This window comes from Hyaena hyaena, unplaced genomic scaffold, assembly GCF_003009895.1.
Source record: "Hyaena hyaena isolate Hyena2069 unplaced genomic scaffold, ASM300989v1 scaffold_850, whole genome shotgun sequence".
Lineage (NCBI taxonomy): Eukaryota > Metazoa > Chordata > Mammalia > Carnivora > Hyaenidae > Hyaena > Hyaena hyaena.
The window spans coordinates 15,478-33,521 of record NW_024081482.1 but is presented as its reverse complement, the minus strand read 5'-3'; the positions used below and the strand labels follow the sequence as shown (position 1 = coordinate 33,521).

Below are 18,044 nucleotides of genomic sequence, written 5' to 3'. Positions count from 1 at the left end.
GTTTAAAAGTTAATTTACATTTTTTAATGTTATCCTTTTTTTAAACTAATTCTTTAAAAGGCTTTTTTCACTCTGAGAACTTTTCTTTTTAAGTTTATTTATTTTGAGATGTAGAGAACCACTGGGGAAGGGGCAGAGGGGGGTCAGAGGATCTGAAGAGGGCTCTATATTGACATCAGCGAGTGGGGCTCAAACTCATGAACCGTGAGCTCATGACCTGAGTCACCCGGGCACCCCACTTATATCAATATGAGGTGTGCAGTATAGATCCAGTGTTCTGTTTTCTAAGTATTTACTTCCACATTATTTTCTGTGTAATCCAATCTGTTTTCTAATTTGTAATGCCTCCTTTATCATATATTATATTTCCATATGTCTTTGGGTCTATTAATACTTCATGATATATACCCCCCACATACACATTCATTCTATAATCTTTTATTAATATATATTTTTCAATACCTGTCTTAATATCTAGGGCTCTTCACCAAGTACACCTTAATACTTGAAATGTGTAGGACTCCTTAGACTTTCATTTTTCAGAATTTTCTAGCTGTTCCACCTTGATTATTTTTCATATGAACTTTAGAAGTAGCTTGTCAAATTCCAAAAATATTATCTATTTTATTAAAGCTTAAAATTTAAAGACTATTAAAGTATTTATAACTTAAGTTTTACTAAGAACATGGTATACCTTTCTAATATATGAACCTCTTCTTTTGTATCCATTAGTGGCATTTGAACACTTTTCTCATATAAAGCTAATAATTACTTGTTAATTTTATTCCTAGTGTTATCTTTTTTGTTACTAGTTTTAATTGGATCTTTTTAAAAATTGTATCTTCTAAGTTGTTTGAATATATGAAGTTTATTAATTAAATGTTAATATTTTACCTGGTCATCTTACTGATATTTAGAAGAGATTTCTAGCTCATTCTCTTGGGTGTTTTAGGTACATGATCTTACTACCCTAATAATAATGATAATTCACTTATTTGTTTTAACTTTTATACTTCTTTTTGATATGTATTTGCATTGAATAATAATGCCTCCACAACTATGATTCCTGTCCACAGATTATCCTGATTTGCTTCCACTTCCTTCTTCTGCTTAAAATGTCAGTTTAAGAGAGATGTCCCTGACCACTGTGTAAAATAGCCATGCCTCACCCCCATCATTACAATTTACCTCACTGTCTCTTACCTTGCTTTGTTTTTTGCCCATGGTAGTTATTCCTATATAGTGTTTGCTTGCTTACTTATTTATTGGTTTTTACCTAATACTGTAAGCTCTATGAAGGCAGGCTATTGTCCCTGCTGCCTAGGATAGTGTCAAGCATCAGTTGGCTCTAAATAAATGTTGAATGAATGAATGAACGAGTATTCAACAATAATGGTTGTAAAGAGTTATCTTGACATTCTGAGTTAATGGGAATGGTTTCTGCATTAAGCCCGAGGCTGTGTAGTTGATAGAATTTGTTTAAATCTGTTTTCATTATTTATTTTTAAAAGATTTTATTTTAAGTAAGTCTATAACCGACATGGGGCTTAATTTACAATCCCCAAATCAAGAGTCAGTTGGTCTACCGACTGAGCCAGGCAGACACCCTGAATTTCTGTCTTGTTTAACTCAATAAAAGGATTTAATAAAAACTTAACTTTGAAAAAGTTTTAGTTCACTGGTTTAGCATGTTTTCATTTTTATTATTTTTTTTTCTGGGAAGTAGGCCCAAGTAGATGGAATAGTATTAGCATTTGAGTCTTAAACATTATATGACTAAAGTTTAGTGTTTGGCTTTGTGTCTTGTCACCATCTCATTGCTTTTGTTTCCTCAGTACATTTTTGTTTTGTTTCGTTTTGAATGTAACACCTACACAGAGAAGTACACAAAACACAAACAGATGGCTCAGTGACTTCAGACAAAGTAAAACCCCTGAGAGCGTTGTCCAGGTTAAAACATGGAACATGCCCACACTCAGAAATATGGATTGTACCCCTTTTCTCAATCACTGTTGCCCCTGCTCTGATTTCTAGCACTATTATTTAGTTGTATTTGTGTTTTTTCCTTCATAGGAATGAAATCATACAGTAATAAACTGTATTACAGTAATACAATAATCGCCTGCATTCTTTTAACATTATAAAATCCATCCATGTTGTTACTTATAGATGTAGTTTGCCCATTTTTATTATTGTATTATGATATTTTGTTGTGGGAATACACTACTACTTCCAGAATTCCTAATCCCCCTTCTGCCTGCACCCCGAACAGAGACAATTGTAATATGCTATTCCTTTTCTCCTTCCCCATAGAGAGTTTTCTAGCTCCTTTTCCATCACTAAACGTAATTATTGCCTCTTACTTTCCTTTTATTCTTGACTTTTCAAGGCCTCTACTTTTCCTTAGCCTTTCTGCTCTTAATCACAATGTCCTTGTTCCATCCCTCCCCCCCCCCCCCCCCCCCCCCCCCCCCGCCAGGAGCCTGCTCTAGCCTCCTTCTTCCCCGACCATCTAATGCAGAGTATTTTCACAAAGAAGGAACTACAGTAATCACAAGCTACAGTACTATACAATGAACTGTGAATTTTATTTTTTTAATTTGTTGAAAATATATGGTTTACAGAAATATTTCAGATTTGGAATGATGTTTCTTGTGTTATGACTTTACATTTCAAGAGACATGGGTTAGTTCTTCTTAACTCTTCAAAATTCTCATATTTAAAAAAATTATGATGCAACAGAATTAAAGCAGTTTAGAAAATAAATGTATTTTATGTACATGAATATAACTAGATATTAAAATACACGATTCACATAAATTGAATCATTCCCTTAGGGGTATATTTCACATTATCCTTTCATGGAAATCTAAGCTATAAATAAGGAATTTAAAATGCTTTGGTTTTAGGGTACCTGGATGGCTCTGTCAATTAAGTGTCTGACTTCAGCTCAGGTCATGATCTTGTGATTCGTGAGTTTGAGCCCCATGTCAGGCTCTTTGCTGACTTCTTCAGAGCCTGGAGCCTGCTTCAGATTCTGTCTCCATCTCTCTCTGCCTCTCCCCTACTCACACTCTGTCTGTCTCTTTCAAAAGCAAATACAAAAAATACTTTAGTTTCCATTTGGCATTTACTTCAAGAATTTGCTCAAATTTTGTGATAAATTTTGGCATTGCTATCTTTTAACAGCAGGAATAATTTCAAGTATTAATCTAAATTTAAATATTAAGGTTACATAATCTATAACAAACATCTTTACTGACCTCCTGATTCAACTTTTGAATCCTCCTGATTACTCACTTTTGCTTTAAAAATAAGACTTCTGCTGACAAATATTTGGTGTAATTTTCATTTTTCATTTTCTGTTATAAATGGATGGACTGTCAGTCTTATTTTGTTGGTTCCGTGTTTTGAAATAATTAAAATATTTCAAAGTTTAATGTGTAGATAGTCTGGGATGAAGATGCTCCAGTATCTTAAATGAGCAATGGTGAAAATCAGCCCTCTTTTCAATATCAAATGGACTCAAAGCAAAGCTTTTTTTTTTTTTTTCAAAGCAAAGCTTTAACATTCACTTATAACTTAATAGTTGTAAAGCATGTTTCAAAAGTAAAACAAAGTTACTCACTCTGCTCACATCTGCACCAAACTCAGAAGTAAATAACAAAGCAATCATTATTATAATACTACATTATTAAATGAGAAAACAATAGCTTTCCAGGAAGGAAGCTTTGGTTTTCAGATGTCACTGCTATCGATTGATTTATTTTGAGATTACAACACAGGTAAAATGACTTTTTCTAATTTCTTATTGAGACATAATATGAATCTATAAACTAAACTAATTCATATTAAATATATGTGTACAATTTAATTTAAAAATTATGAAGAATTATTTTTCCTTCTCGTTACTCATTCTCTTAGAATATATCTGCAGTAAAATACTATAATTGTGTATGTAACTCTATGCTTAAATGCAAATATATTTTATGTAAATTCAAGTGTCTTATAGGAAACTAAGTTGTGAAATACTTAATATACATGTTCTTGTTGAAACTTCTGAGAGTGGATAAATCACAAGAAACCTTTCTTTCTTTTTTTTTTTAATGTTTTATTTATTTCTAGGAGAGAGAGAGAGAGACAGCGCGAGAAGGGGAGGGTCAGAGAGAGAGGGAGTCACAGACTGAAACAGGCTCCAGGCTCTGAGCCGGCAGTCAGCACAGAGCCCGACACGGGGCTTGAACCCACGAACCGCGAGATCATGACCTAAGCGAAAGTCGGACGCTTAACCGACTAAGCCACCCAGGCGCCCCACAAGAAATCTTTCTCGAGGCAGCGACAGAGTTGAGCAATTTTAAAGAGCTTCCACTTAAATATACCCATTGAAATCATGCACTTGTCTGTATTCCCTCCCAAAATTACATTTAAACTACATTCAAGGAGTTAGAGAAGTAATTCACAAGGAAAAATAGAATGAGAAGAGAGGCAACATTTATAAATGTTTCAGTTGCTGTTCTGACCGATAAATTTGAATTTAGTTACCTAACTTAATGAGACTGGGGGGCAAGCACGTTTTTTGGAAAAACTTAAGCAATTGGAACCACCTAAAAAATGGAATCAGTTTCCTCATAAAATAGAGTTTCTCATTTTTGATGGGCAGTTAAGCAGAGGTGGACTCTCCAATTATAGTAATGCTATTGAGGAGTTACCGAAGCATTTGACGGGTATGTGTATTTGTGTGTATGTTATGTACAGTGTGTTGGAACCAGGGGTGATGTGACAGGAGACTAGGTGACTCCTATAGATTTTTACCCTATAGAATAGCTGTGATTCAAATATTATACAATTCCTTCCTTATTTATAAACTATAATATTTCTTTTTGAGTGTTTGTTTATTTTGAGAGAGAGAGCAGGAGTTGGGAAGGGGCAGAGAGAGAGGAAGAGAGAGAGAATACCAAGCAGGCTCTGCGCTGTCAGCACAGAGCCCAACATGGGGCTCAATCTCACAAACCATGAGATCATGACCTGAGCTGAAATCAAGAGTTGGACGCTCATCTGATTGAGCCACCCGGGCGCCCCAACCTATGATATTTCTGTATCATTACTGAAAAAACATAAACTGTCATCTTTAGTTTAATTGCAACTAAAGACTTGAATTAACAATTTTTTGAGCATATACTGATTTTTACTTATTATTTTACCTCTTAGAGAAATATCACAATTGACAATTGTTAAAAATAAAGAAAATAAGTCACTTATCCCAAATAACTTGTATAAATGCTTGAATTGGGTTGGAGTTAGTGCCAATATTTCAGTTTATCAGCCAACGTTGGGGACTTAGCATTAGAGGAAAATAGGCATAAAGTAAGAAAAAAATTAGAAGTCACTATTTTAAAATGCCATAAATTTGGCTGAGGTGATTTTCTGTTTAGAGTCACATAGACTTGGTTTGAATCCTGAATTTGTCATTTTCTAGTTGTATGATAGCACATTGTTTATCCCTTTGGAGCCTTGGTTTCTTTACTTATAAAATGAGGAAATGAAAATGGGGAAATACCGTTTAGCATAGGGCTTTTGTGAGTATTTAATGAGATTAAGCACATGAAGGATTTAGCACATTGCCTTGTAAATGCTTAATAATTGTTGGCTATTAACGATAGAATGATGTTAACATTATAGAATGTTACCCCCCATGCGTAATGGATGTAACCTATGATAGCGCCTAGGACATACAATAGTAAACTCTAGATCTGAGAATAATACCGTAGAAAATCTCCATTGGTAGATGTTCCATGGAATTCTATGAAAGAATGGGATAACAATCAATTTTTCATGTGTCTCAGAAAAATACCAAATAGAGGTTCAAAATACACAGATAATGATCACTATTTTGACATTGTCCTAGAGAGGGTGGATAAGAGGCAGCATCTGTGCTAGGAAATCTCGTCTTCTATATTCATTTGGTTATATAAGTAGCTATTGTTAGGTTATATCACTGTGTAGGGGTTCAGCTGGCATAACAAGATGCTGAAGTGTTTTAAATGTATGAGCCTGGTATTCCTGTGTGACTAAATGCGTTGTTTACTAATGACATTTAGTGTAGGGTAGCTCATTTAAAAAAATTGGTCTATTGTATAAAACGAGCCTGCTTTAAAATAAGACCATGTATTTTATTTAATCCGAAAATTAATGTTCTTGAAGAAAATACAAACCCATTTTAATGGCTACCATGCAATTCTAATAAAAATATCTGTCAAAAAAAATGATCAGCAATTACTTTTAAGCCTATTTTGTTGTACTGAATGGAGAGAGATTTTTTAAAATTTTAATTTAAGGAATATATAATAGTAGGAATCCAGAATCATAATGTTCACAGAGAGTAATGGTTTATTAACTACAATTCATATACCCTGTGACTAGGTGTGAATTCTTTTGAGCTTTAACATAAAAAAGCAACAAGCAGTGCTAGTTTGCTTAAAAAGAAACTGACTTCTGTTGTAACTGGCTGCTAGAAAACATTTTTTTTCCACGATAGGTTAAAAAAACCTAGGAATAATCTAGCAAATGGTTACAAAATGAAAAACAAATCAATCAATACTTAGAGTTGTTAATTTCCAGCTTCCCCTCAGACAACAAGTTTTCTGATTATATATAATGTAAAAAGCCTATTCATAGAAGTAAAACGAAGAGGGGGAAATCAATTATTTCTTCATATACCATGAGAATACCTTTTTAGGCTTGCAAAGCTTAACTACTAACCCACTCGGAAAGAGCACTCTTCATATAGTGGATATAAAAATGGTCTAATTTGAAAGACAAAGTGTTGGCCATGCATACCCAGTAGGTTCTATTCAGCAAACTCTTGAGATTTCATGTTGACATAATGAAATATTGTACTATTCCTTGTAGGCTAAATTTTTCTTTACCTCCTTAAATCAATAGCCTAATAATATTTTGTCCAACTCTGACTGCATCTAAATTTGAAGTTGCTTCCCTGAAAATTGCAGGTTTACTGCTCTCAAGGTACTCACCCTTTCTTTCTACCTCCCTTTCAAATCTGCCCTCCAAATGTTTTAGAACTAGTCTTTAGAATATATATAATACACATTAATAAGAATCACTTAAACAGAACTATTTTCTTTGGATGCCAGGGAAGATGTCCATCTTTCTTAGTGTTGGCAATTGGTTTAGTTTCTTCAGGCTCTTTAATAAAATAAACGTTGCTGTCCAGTGTGATTATTCTTGTATTAGCTAGGTAATTTCTCTGGGGTAGGTGACAATTTAATTCAATAATAAGCTATTATGTGTGTAGGGGAAGGGCATTTTGGGCAGAATCTTGATCAGTTTTCACAAGATTCAGTGTACTATATATTTATAAACCAACATCTTAAAATCTTCTTGAATCTGTATTGCTAAAGGGTTCATAAATTTTAAATTCTCAGGTCCCCACCTAATGATATAGTGTTTTTTAGATTACATTTAAGTATGAAAATTTTCATACAGACACAAAAGTAGAAAGAAAAGTAAAATGAATCTCTGTGTGCCAGTCATCCAAATTCAATACTTATCAAGACTACCATGATTGCTTCATAATTTTTACTTTGTAAGAGTATTTTATACAGACATATTTTGAAGAATAACAAACTACAGAAAAGTGCATGAACCATAAGAACATAACCCTATAAGCATCAGTATCAAGAAGCAGAACAATAGCAGAACTCCAAGAGTCTTCTTATGCCCCCTTCTAAATTTTTTTTAATGTTTGTTTATTTTTTGAGAGAGAGACAGAGACAGGCACAAGCTGGCGAGGAGCACAGAGAGAGGGAGACACAGAATCTGGAGCAGGCTCCAGTCTCCAACCTGTCAGCACAGAGCCTGATGCAGGGCTTGAACCCACGAACCATGAGATCATGACCTGAGCCAAAGTCAAACACTTACTCTAACCGACTAAGCCACCCAGGTGCCCCTTCTTATGCCCCATTCTAGTCCTTACTCCCAACTTCAAGGGAAACTGGTGTTATGACCTCTACCATAATAAGTTAGTTTTGCATAATTTTGGAATTTTATATGAATAAAATGTAGTATGGACTCTTTCATGTCTGTCTTCATGTCCTCAGTATTACGTTTATGAGATTCGCCTGTGCTGTAGCAGCTTGCTGGAGTTTGCTCTTGTGTATGGTATTCAGTTGTATGGATATGCCATTATTTACCTATTTTACTATTTTTGAAAGAGAGAGTATGTGAGTCGGGGAGAGATAGAGAAAGGGAAACACAGTATCTGAAGCAGGCTCTAGGCTCTGAGTTGTCAGCACTGGGCCTGAGGAAGGGCTCAAACTCGCAAACTGTGAGCCAGTCAGACTCTTAACCGGCTGAGCCACCCAGACACCCCCATGTACTAGATCATTTTAAAGCAAATTCCAGAAACTGTCATTTCACCTTGACATATTTCAGCATACTTTGGCATGCATCTCTAAAAAGTATGGACATGGGGCACCTGGGTGGCTCAGTCGGTTAAGTGTCCGACTTTGGCTCAGGTCATGATCTCACAGTTAGTGAGTCAGTCGAGAGACTGACAGACAGCTCAGAGCCTGGAGCCTGCTTTGGATTCTGTGTGTGTCTCTCTCTCTGACCTCTCCCCACTCATGCGCTGTTTCTCTCTGTCTCAATAATAAATATACATGAAAAAATTTTTTTAAAAGTATGGACATTTTCTCACATAATAATCACTATTGCTTGTTATCATCTGATGCCTTGTCTAATTAAAATGCATTTTCAGTACATTTTTAAATGGGAAAATATTGAAGTTGAAATATACCAAAGTTGATAGTAGCTTTCTTTAGTTTTCATGGACAGATCAAATAACCAACGAGCATTTATTAAACTCCTTTTTGCCACATCATCTAACTCATCTGTTTGGCAGTATTTTCCTTTCTCTCTTTTTTTTCTCTTTTTAAATATTTATTTTTGAGAGAGAGAGAGCACAAATAGAGGAAGGACAGGAAAGAGGGGAACAGAGGATCTTGAAGTGGGGTCTGCATTGACAGCAGAGAGCCCAGTGTGGGGCCTGAACTCATGAACTGCAAGACCATGACTTGAGCCAAAGTCAGACACTCAACCGACAGAGCCACCCAGGCACCTCTGTTCAGCGGTATTCTCACTGATAAACTTACTGACTGGAAAATAAGGGGAGAAAATAATTCCTTTTGATAAATTGCTAGCAATGGAACTGTTTATATTAGGTATCATAACTAATAACTCAACTCATGAACCAAATGGACTGTGGAGCATACTTTAATGAATACTGACATAAGTGGCTTTTTCCAAGTGTAGTAAATATTCTACAGGATTTCTGACAAATGTTTAAAATAAATTATTGATAGGAATCAATAAATTATACCATAATTATTATATATAATACAGACAATATATGATGTATACATTATATAAATATATTTAATAATAGATAATATATAGGGACACCTGGGTGGCTCAGTTGGTTAAGCATCTGACTTTGGCTCAGGTCATGATCTTGTGGTCTGTAAGTTCAAGCCCTGCATCAGGCTCTGTGCTGACAGCTTGGAGCTTGCTTCAGATTTTGTCTCTGCTCCTTCCCCACTCACACTCTGTCTCTCTCTCAAAAATAAACATTAAAAAATTTTTTAAAGAATAGATAATATATAGTGATCAAAATTAATTATTTAATATGTAATTAAGATATTTTTAATTAATTGGTACTTAATGAAGACATTCAAAGAGATATCTTAACAAACATTTCCTACATCTGATTTCATTGTTTTATGAACATAATGTCAATGGAAAGAAATGATCTTTTTCACTTGGGATATATGATAATGATCAAATAATTGGGAATACCTTTGCTTATATAATCTTGGTTCATGTTCTCAGGTAGAACCACTCCTATTTTATAGATTGATTTTTCTTGCTCTGATTCTCCTTATTACTTTATCACTCCAAATATTAAAACTTGTTCCAGAACTTGCCTCAAATTCTGATTTTCCAATGCACTTGCTGTGTGATCCTGATTAAGCAATGACTTCTCTGAGGCCCAGTTTTCTTGTCTAAGTCATATGGTCGTAATTCCCACCTCGTTTTGTTTCACATTTATTTAAAAATAATTGTAATATCATGAAGATTTTTCTAGAAACACACTAAATATGAAAATTCTTCTATTAATACACTATTTCAGTAGTTATAAGTTCTAAAATAAAAAGACTGGCATAAACACAATAGAAACTATTTAAGCTGTCTGCTTTTGTTTTGAATCTTGTTTTCTTTTGACTTTTGGTCACTTAAAACAGTAAAAACAACAAGACAGAAGCTATGATTTACTGACCCTTACTATGTACCAACTATTGTGTTTATTAGTTCATGTAAAATGTTTGTAATGTTTACAACATTAAGCTTAAGGTAGTTTAGTATCAATTATAATAATTTATGCCTGTTTTACAAATGAACAGATTGGCATTCAGAGAAGTTAAATAAGTTTTTCATTGTCATGTAGCTCATAAGTAGTAGAGATGAACTTCCAACTCACTTTTCTTTTCATTAGCTAGCTCAAGATTTCCTTTATACAATGTAAACTCACTTTATTCTGCTATGGCACCTATACAAATAGAGTTGTGAGTACTATGATGTAGTTATGTTAATTTTCACTAAATTTTTAAAGAAATGTCAGTAAATAATGCTATTTTACCAACCTCATGGGGTGTCAGGTTGTAAAAAATTAAACATTAATGTTCTTTCTTTTTATGTCGGTAAACAGAGCCTTAAACAATTTAGTACATTTTCATATTATATGTGAAATTAGCATATTTTAGGAACTCATTTTTACAAGTTGATAACTTTTAAATATAAGGTGTCACGTTTTTAAAATAATTAATTAAGTCCTATCTAAAATTTACCCATCTATTTTGATGTGTTAGGGCATTAATTGGATGCACAGAAGACACTAAGCACCCCAACTGCCATGCTACATTTTTTCATGGAACTAACAATGTACACAATCTGAGCATTCATTTTTAAGAAAAGTATCATTAAAAGTTCTGTTGTGGAATGTTGGCCTCTGCAATGAGGAGCCATGTAATGTGGCTATTTGGAAATCACATTCCTCATTATTTATCTACCTCCTCGTCAGTTTAATATCAAATTGTATTTTATCCTTCCCACCATCTTAGAAGCCTTGAATATGAAGATTAAAGAATTTTTAATGGAACAACTCATAAAGCCTGAAAACATTTGCCTTGTATAGGTATAGCTCTAATCCCATTTCTGATTAAAAATTGAGATTATTAATAAACTGAAGGTCTGTTACTTCCCATGTGTTAAATAAAGTATTAGCACTCTAACCTAGTAAGTGAGCACTTTGGGGGAAATCAGGTATATTTTCTAGTCGTGCTTATGTGCCATCTTATGGCCAATGTTTTTAAAGGTCCCAAGGGATTACAGAATGTATGTGATGTGGGATGGTGTGTGTGTGTGTGTGTGTGTGTGACTATTTCTGTTTGTAGGTAAGGGGTAGGACAGAGAGGGGAAAGGGGCGTTTAGGGAAAGTAGGGAGAGGAAAAGAGAACACATGGAAGAGAAAAACTTTTTTTTTTTTTTAGAAGAGAAACTTAAAAAAAAATTGTTCTTAATGTTTATTTATTTCCGAGAAAGAGAGAGACTGAGACACAGCATGAGTGGGGGAGGGGCACAGACCGATCAGGAGACACAGAATCTAAAAAGCAAGCTCCAGGCTCCAAGTTGCCAGCACAGAGAATGTGGGGCTCCACTCCAAGAACCGTGAGATTATGACCTGAGCCGAAGTTAGAGGCTCAACTGACTGAGCCACCCAGGTGCCCCAAGAGAGAAACTTTCAAACTGAAGTTGCTAAGTATACATGGTATTACTTCTAGGATAATACTTTCCCAGTTATGTAGGAAATAAAACTGTTACAAGTTTTAAAGAGATGCTAGAAGCAGTGTAGGCAATTTGGATATGTGGATCTAATATCAAGTCCACTTGTAAATCAAAGATTCTAGAAATCCATAATTCTGAATGACAGGAAACTGGATAGAGGTCCTTGGATGGCAATTATGAATTAGATCAAGTTCAAAGGGGGAGAGGTTTTTATTCTTCTCTTTGCATGGCTTTAAGAATAGTTTCAAACACATGATAATAGTGCTTTTCTTACAAGATGAAAGTTTGACTCCACTTTTCATTCTCTATTACCAACAGTAATTCAATTAAAATTTTATTTCAAGCTCATCTTCTGTCAGAAGCTTTGTCTTTGGTATGCTTGCATTCTAATATACCCTATGTAAGTCATTCAAACTAGTGAGCATCTCATTTGGCAAAAAGAATGCAGTTGTTTTTTTCATAAACAGCAGTTTGGAAAACTGGGTAGAGAACAAACTGTTCACTTAGCATTGCAGTTACTTTGTTCTTTTTCTCTGTGATACGCTCTAATTTTATTACCACAAACAAATGGAAGGCGTAGGGATGGGAAGTAGGGTACAGGCCATATTCTGAACTGGCTTTCAATTGTGACTTGTTCTGATTCCACTTGTACATTCAAAAATGGCTATTTTGAAATTAAATTTGCTTGGCATATCTAGGCTATCATTTGCTTTTGTTTTGTGGAGCTATCTTCATTCTGTGGGATGATAGGATTCAGGTCTAGCTGGTCACTCTATCATTTCAGTGGGTGAAGCTTATTCTCACTGAGATTGTATTATGTTTAGGAATTCGCTTTCTCTTTTAGCCATGGATGAACATCGTTATTAACTCCAGTTCTTCCTCAAGTGTTATCTTTTTGTGATTTGCGTCAGTATCACTTGTGACGATTGTTAGACTCTAGCACAGATTTACAGAATCAAAAACATAGGGATCTGAACTTTAAACACATTTCCAAACAAAAAGGTAATTTCTTATTTAACCTAATATTTAAAAATCATGATCATCTGAGTTAGTATGTATTGCCTTTCCCCTTTCACTAGCTTCTCAAAGAAAAGTCCAATATTCTTACACCAGTCTTGCGCTCTCCTCTCAGTCCTGAGTCTTTCTTGAAATGAGGCAAATCCCTTTGCTGATCCATGAATTTTCCCCTCATAATCAGATGTAGAAACCAAGCATGGCAAAAAAATACTGTGGTGGCTAAATTTTATGTGTTGATTTGGCTAGGCTATGGTGCCCGCTTATTTGGGTAAAACTAATGTTGCTGTAAAAGTATTTTGTAGATGTAATTAACATCTACAGTTGTTGACATTAAGTAAAGGAGATTGACCTTGATAATGTGAGTGGACTTCCTCCAATCAGCTGCCTTAAGACCAAAAAATTCCCAGGGAAGAAGGAATTCTGTCTTAAGACTATGATATAGAAATCCTGCATCAGCTTCCAGCCTGCTGGTCTGCCCTACAGATTTCAAATTTCAGACTAGCCAGCTCCCAGAAATGTGTAAGGCAGTCCCCCAAAATTTCTTTCTATGTATGTATGTATACGTGTAGACAATATAAAATCAGTAATAATCTCTATCAACATCTGTCTGTCTGTCTATCTATCTATCTATCTATCTATCATCTATCTATCATCGTCTTGTATCAGTTCTGTTTCTTTAAAGAACCCAGGCAGGTACAAGTACCTCCACATGCCATGTGACTCTCATGTTCAGGGGCTAATGTTCTCAGATCTCCTTAGTAATTCCCCCCTGTGTGTTTGTGTAGTCAATAGTACTAACTTCTGTCTTCAGTCTTATATTACAAGATTGCCTAGTTACCTCCCCACAGCTGGCCTCTAGGATAAGGCCTTATACTGGACAATGAATTCATACTTTCCTAACATTCAGCTCATCTAACTCCTAATTATTGTTTGTTTCCTATATTTCCTGATTCTGAACTTCATTTAAGTGACTAATAATACTGAAGCTATATATGTAGGATACAACATTATTTACATGGCTTTATTTATTTATCAATTGATTGAGAGAGGGAGAGAAAGCATGCAAGGGGGAGCAAGCAAGGGGTGGGTAGAGGGAGAGAGAGAGAGAATCCAAAGCAGACTCCATTCCCAGTACAGGGCCCAATGCAAGTCTCGGTCTCACAACCAACTGACTGAGATCATGACCTGATTCAAAATCAAGAGTCAGATGTTTACTTGACTGAGCCACCCAGGAACCCTACCTGGCTCTATCTTTGCAACCAAAGCAATTTTCCTAGAACCCAGCTTGTTTTAAGGTACAAGTATCATTTTGGATCCACTCTGTGCCCCTGCTCTTTCCTCTTCTTTTCCTAGTTTTCCATTGTCTTTTCCTAATTTTCCAAGCAGATCATTATGCTTTGATTCTACATAGTGATTTGGCAACAAAAATATCCATAGTGTGTCAAAAAGTAATATTTTTTTGTTATCTTGCTCTCTGCCAAATTTTTGTGTCAAGCTTGAAAAGTATAAGTGTAAAGAGATAGGAAAATATTTTTCCATCTTAGCAATTAGCCTCAGAATTCCTCTCACGGAGAGAATGTTTTTGGGTAAAAAGCTCATATGCAATAAATTGTATTTTGTTGCAAGAGCATGACAGTTGCCAAGGTCATATATTATAGTTGTGGTAATGTACTATAGAGATTTAAAGGAGAGGTTTTAGATTCAGACTGTATTGGTCAAATCCCAGCCCTACTAATTATTAGCTGTGTAAACTTGGAAAAATTACTAGACCTTTTGGTTCCTCATCTCTAAAAAGAGATGATGATAGTTCCTTCCTAGGATTTTTCTGAGGAATAAATGTAGTGATACCTATAAAACACATAGCAGAGTGTCTGAAATATGTGAAATACTCCATAAATGTTAGCTGATACCATATTCATTGTCAGAAGAGGGAAAGGTCCTCCACATGGGACACAGGGAAAGAGAAAGGGGGGCAGGGGTTCAAGAAAGCCAGGGAAAACCTAGGACTTACAATAGCAAGATGGCAGAAAGACATTTAAAAATAGTTCAGATATAATATTCCACAGGAAATTGTTTGAATTGCTGAGATATAAGCCTTTTCCTCCTCTCCAAAGTCAGTAAAATCTACAAAAGTCAATTATGCTCCATGCTGTAGTATGTGTTAACATTGGTGAGGCTGTGGAGTTTCACATCCAGGTTAAACTGCGCATTATACAGATAATATACATGGTGGCAAGAAAGACGGAGGTGGCTAAAGATTCTGAGAACTTGAGCCCATCACTAATTTACTGGAAATTTTGGAAGAGTTTTATATTTTGTAAAACAGATCAAGACAACTAGCTCAGGTAAAAAGCATAGGAAATCCCCAGGTGATATCTGGGTTCAACGAGTAATATTTTTCTTTTCATATTTTTTGGGAAAATGGAACATTTTTTATTGTGCTCTATATCGTTCATTCTTTGAAGGATGTCAAACATATGCCGAGATTAACACTGTCACGTTAGTTACTATGACAATGGTCACTCAAAAGTAATTTCAATCCTTAGTTGCACCTGTAGAACAAAAAAGGGGATCAAATTTATATTCCCAAACTATGCTCTCTAAAATACACGTTACTGGCCCTGGCAAGATGGCAGCGCCCAAGACCGGGCTGTTTCCGGAGAAATCAAGTCACAAAGAGTATAGGACCACCCTGACGAAAGAAAGAAAGAAAGAAAGATAGAGCACTCGCTGGATAGAGAGACTCGGGACTCTTCCAGGAGGAGGCGGCGGTGGCTTTTATTGAAGAACAGTACCCAGAAGGAGAGACGCTGTTGCCATCAGAGATAGGCAAAAATTACATGAGGCATGGCTGCTTCGGGAGCGGAAGGCACAGGAAAGATTCAGGAGCAAGAAGGAAAAGGAAGACGCAGCTAGAAAACAGCAGGAAGGGGGCGCCTGGGTGGCTTAGTCGGTTAAGCGTCCGACTTCCGCTTAGGTCATGATCTCGCAGTTCGTGGGTTCGAGCCCCGCGTCGGGCTCTATGCTGACTGCCCGCTCAGAGCCTGGAGCCTGTTTCAGATGCTGTGTCTCCCACTCTCTCTGACCCTCCCCTGCTCACGCTGTCTCTCTCTCTCCTAGAAATAAATAAAAATATTTAAAAAAAGAAAAAGAAAACAGCAGGAAGAACAAGAGAGAAAGCTAAAGGAAGAGTGGGAAGAGCAGAGAAAAGAGAGAGAAGGGGGAGGAGCAGAAGCTCCAGGAGCAGAGAGAAAGAGAGAAAGCTGCGCAGAAGATGCTGGAACAGGCTGAAAATGAGTTGGGGAATGGTGGCACGGGGCAGAACCCAGAGCCACCCACGGACCCAAGGATGATGGAGAAGGAGCGAGCTCGTTGCCCGTTCTACAGTAAAAGCGGAGCGTGCAGATTTGGGGGCAGGTGTTTGCGTAAACACAATTTCCTGTCCTTGGGTCCCACGCTTCGGATGAAAAGCACGTTTACGACATTTGGAGTGGAGCAGCGCACATGGGATGACTCTGACCCGATGCGAGCCTGGAGTACAATGAGGAGGAAACCTACAAGCAACTCCTGGACTTTAATGATGACGTGCTTCCCGAGTTCAAGAGCACGGGTTAAGGTGATCCAGTTCAAGGTCAGCTGCAACGTGGAACCCCACCTAAGGGGCAATGTGTGTGTTCAGTATCAGTCGGAAGAAGAATGCTAAGCAGCCCTTTCTGTGTTGAACGGACGATGGTACGCATGGACGGCAGCTTCAGTGCGAATTCTGCCCAGTGACCCGATGGAAAATGGCCATTTGTGGCTTATTTGCAATTGTAACAGTGTCCAAGAGGAAAACGCTGCAACTTTCTTCACGTGTTCCGAAATCCCAACAATGAGTTCGGGGAAGCGAATAGAGTCATCTTCCTGTCTCCAGATGGGACTGGCGCCCCCTTGGGCAAGGGCTCAGACGGAGAGAGAGGACCGGCCACCACGCCGAATACTCCGGGAGGCCCAGGAGGCAGAGAAGCCCCAGTCGGTCGCATTCCTACCAGAGAAGCGAGGAAGCTGAGAGGCAAAGGAGCAGCAGTCACGGGGGAAGAAGTCTCGCAGACACACGTCAGAGAGTCGAGAGAGGCTCGGTTCACGCAGTAGGGGAAGAAAAACTTACTCATCTTGTAAGTTCAATGAGGGATCTTACTTCTTTGTTATAGAAATAAATGTAGCCTTTTTAGCTGAGGACTCGCCTTCATCCCACCCCCACTCTCCGATTCTTATAGTTCTGCCTTAACAAAAGAACAGGTCCGGTGAAGAATGCAGTCTCATCAGAAAGAAGGAAGGAAGAGAATCTAAAATGGGCATGAATGACAAATTTGTTTTAGTGGTGATAGGGAGAAAGAGAGGAAAACAGAAAACGAATATTAAAAGCCTTTTTCTTCCTTGCTATATCCAGAAAATCTAAAAGAAAAAAAGACTGTAGAATCCAATCATTTATGTCTCTTTTCTTGAGAGGGACTGATCATCAACCATTAACACATGTTACTGTTTAATTAATTTTTGATAATGCAAGTTAATACTGAATGTATAATGTGAGCTATATTTTACATTTTTTACACATTTACATAGTGACAAACTAGAGTCGCTGACATGCTGAGGACAGCGCAAGAAAAGGCAATTATAGGCTGATAACCCTAATAAACATATATATGAGATTATGCTAGCTCATAAAGTGATTTAGGGAATATAGCTTCTCTGCATATACTTTGAAAGACTTGTATATGATGGGAACATTTATTCACTGAATGTTTAGAAGTCTTCATTAGTGGTATCATTTGGGCTTGGAGTTTTCAATCTGGCAATATTTTTTATTTGGATTCAATTTCTTCAATAGTAGATGACTATCTGGATTATTCTATTTCTTCCTAAATCAGTTTTATGAGTTATGTGTTTCTAGAAATTTTTCATTTTTGTCTAAATATTCAAATGTTTTGGTATGAAGTTGTTCATGATATACTTGTATATTTTTGATGTTTGCAGTGTCTCTGATAATTTCCTCAAATATATATTTTAACACCAATTTGTACTAGCTTGTTGTCTCTATATAATTCTTGATTAGAACAGAATTCTCTTTC

General features: G+C 36.4%; 1 pseudogene; it reads left to right on the top strand.

Annotated features, from left to right (window-relative positions):
- The first annotated feature begins 15,565 nt into the window (after nucleotides 1-15,565).
- Nucleotides 15,566-17,203, top strand: LOC120222210 (annotated as a pseudogene).
- Nucleotides 17,204-18,044: the final 841 nt, after the last annotated feature.